The sequence below is a fragment of the Arachis ipaensis genome, chromosome B08, assembly GCF_000816755.2.
Source record: "Arachis ipaensis cultivar K30076 chromosome B08, Araip1.1, whole genome shotgun sequence".
Taxonomy (NCBI): Eukaryota; Viridiplantae; Streptophyta; class Magnoliopsida; order Fabales; family Fabaceae; genus Arachis; species Arachis ipaensis.
Genome location: NC_029792.2, coordinates 71,764,035 through 71,767,415, shown reverse-complemented (window position 1 = coordinate 71,767,415; position 3,381 = coordinate 71,764,035).

Genomic DNA, 3,381 nt, shown 5'->3' with positions numbered 1-3,381 from the left:
GTGGTGAGGTGTTTGCGGAAGTCTTCGTTCATGAGCCCGTTGGTTAGACAGAGGCTTGCGACGGAATCCGTGAGTCCGTCAATCGTTAGTCATTCATCGTTGAAGCGGTCCAGGTATTTTCATGTGGATTCGTCTTGTTTTTGTGTAACTCCTAGCACGCTGATGGGGTGTTTAGCTTTGGTGATTCTGGTTGTAAACTGGGCCATGAACTTCCGCAAAATGTCGTGGAAACTGGTTATGGATCCGTTGGGGAGGGCATTGAACCATTTGATTGCTGGTCCGGCTAGGGTTAAAGGGAAGGCTCTGCATCGGACTGCGTCAGCCGCTCCTTCTAGGTTCATCCTGGCTTCGAAGGCCGTTAAGTGTTCCTGGGGGTCTTTGGTTCCGTCATACTTCATGTCCGTGGGTTTGTCAAAACCTTTGGGTAGTTTTGCTTTCAGGATCCTCTCTGTGAAGGGAGTGGCCCCTATTATCGTGTGGTCGTTTCTCGTACGCTTGGTTCCTCGGTATCGTCGGTCTTCATCTGAGTCATGTTGTCGACTTGGATCTCGGGAAGTTCTGCGGTTGTATCTTTTATTGTGTTGCCGTTCTGGCGACTTTTCAAGTCTGGGGCCGTGCGAGGTGCTGTGATTGCTTTTCCTGTCGTGTTGTCGGGTTGGCGATCGGCCGCGACGAGATTTTGATCTAGAAGTTGCGTGGCTTCCGTTTTCGGCGTTGTGCCTTTCCTTGGTGGCCACTCTGCCTTCGAGTTCCTAGACTCGAAGGCATAGATCTCAGATTATTTGAGCTGCTTTGTCCCCCCGTGTTTTCGGGGTGCCGTGGTTCTGTGATGACGTGTTCGTTTTCCTTATTTGGAGGGGCGCGGTGTATGGTGCTTGTTATCCTTCCACGGTTCGCGACCTCCTGGTGTTCGGGGGTCGGGTTCCTTGTTCGAGAGTCATCCCGACTTGAGGAGGCTTCAGGGTGTTACAGAGGTTGTCGTGTTCTTCAAACTCGCTCAAACAACAGAGCATCGTCGTCTTTGACCGGCGCATACGAGGGGAATGATGATGATCAAGGAGGTAGGGATGTGATGGTTACTGTGATTCAAGACATCTGAGACTAGTGGTGGTGATGGTGGATTTAAGATGGATGAACATTCATTTTTAAGTTTTTGGAGATCCCCTTCTCCCCCTCCTTTAATTGTCAAAAATTAATTATAAATGCTAACTCAATAATTAACCAAAGAAATATGTCATATTATCAAAATACAGTGGCCACCTCAGTATCTTTTTCGTTAGAGATATGCTCCAGCAAATTCAAAGATACAATAAAACCAATGATATTCCTTCCATGACACATTTTTGTTTATATATATATATAAACTAACGACACTTAAGCTTCCTAATTTTCATTAATCATCATCTTCAGCATCTCATTTCTCCCTTTTAGCGTTAGGAAAGAAAAAAATAGAGGGAGGGGGGGACGTAAGCTCCATGGAACCCGAGAGCTTTCGTCTTTAATTTTTTGAGATTCGTAATTCCAATTAAAAATTCAATCCGATAAAAGTATTCATATTCTTCTCCTCTATATGTTGGCGTTATTTTTGTTTGGTAAAAGTTGACGGTGACATAGTTCTTCTTTCTCTTGAGTTCGGTCAATTGGAGTTCTAGGAGGTACAGATAATTTTTGACGTTTTCTTCTTCAGCAGCTCGGTCAAAAAGCTTCTCTAAAATCTTTATTGATTTTGATTTCGTACAGAGGTAGGGGTTTTATTTTGAAATTAACTGTTTTAAATTATGAATTGCCACGTAAGTCTAGTGAATACTTGCAAATAATTTATGATTGCTTGGAATGATTGAATGATGAGTTTAAATTGAGGCTGTGATTGATATTGGTATTCTAATTTTGATGAAGTTGTTAAAATTCTGATTTTGTGTGATTAAGATGAATTGGTTGAGTTGTGGCTGTGAAAGGTGATTAAATTAGTGTTACTTGTTAAATTGTAATATGATGAGTTAATTATTAAAGAAATTGTCGTACTGATAATTATTAAATGGAGTTGGATTTGAGCTTGGTTTGGAAGTTATGAATCTGAGGGAGCCCGCATGGGTGGTGAAGTTCAATTTTTAAGAAGAGATTTTGCCCAATTTTATGTAAAAGTAACCGAAAAAGTGATTTTATTTCGAAAATCTGATTTATAAATTTATTTTAAAATATGATTTTATAGTAGAAAATATTTTATTTACATATTTATTTATATTGAGAAACGGGTTTTGTATTGAAAGTTTGTTTTATTAGTAATAAATTGAGAGTTAGAAAAGATTTTGACATTGGAACAAGTTGGATTTTCAGATTTATAAATATTGTGGATATTGAAATTAGTTTGAGTTATTAGAAATGATTGAAAAGAGGTTGAAAATGGTTCAGTTGGGACCTGAAAAGGGTGGCTAAGTCCGAGTTTTAGGGGAAGTGCTGCCAAAATTTTATAAAATTTGAGGTTTTATTTGAAAAGTTATTTTAAAAGGTTTTGTTTTAGAAAATTAAATTATTTGAGATTTATTTAGTTGAAAAAAGGTGTTATTCTATTTTTTAAATTCGATTTATTAAGAAAAACATAATGTTTTAAATCCAATTTTGTAAGGAGAGATTTTATTTTAAGTGTTATTTTGAGCTCGATTTTTTAAGAAAAGGAATCTCTGCCACAGGAGAGTAGAAAACAAGGATTTAAAGGATATATTGACTTAAAGAGATTGCCTGCCACAGGAGAGCAGATGTGATATTGTTTGAGCCTTAGTGCCAAATGTAAAGTTGGGACGCCCACACACTGAGAACTGTTTTCCAGATGTACGCTTATTGATTTGGAGAATCACACTGTATGCGGCCTAGTCGTACGACTTAAAGTCACGCTGTATGCGGCCTAGCCGTACGACTTATAAGCACACTGTATGCATCTGGAAAGCCATATCTGGGACTTGTGCCCGGGTAATGTCGGGAGCGGGTAGGCAACCAATACATGAGCTCATGGCCTTTGTTAGGAATAGACATGCATCATGTTGTTTGCACATTTGTATTTGATTGTGTTTACTTGTATTACTTCTCTTTGATTGTGCTGTTTGACTTGTTTGTGTGTTGGTTTGAATCCCTTACTTGCGCTGTTAGTTCACGGATGTATTGAGGTGAGATGTTGTGGCTGAAAAATGATTATGTAGCTGAGAGATGGTTAGTATGGCTAATTTTGTGATTAAAATCTATTTTGAGTTTAGAAATCTAAAGAAAAGTAATTACTTATCTAAAGTAGAAATAAAAGTATTTTCAAAGGTTTAACAAAATAGTTTTACAAAGTAAGTTAATTATTTGCAATTTATTTCATTACTCTTATGGCGTTCCCATTCCCTACTG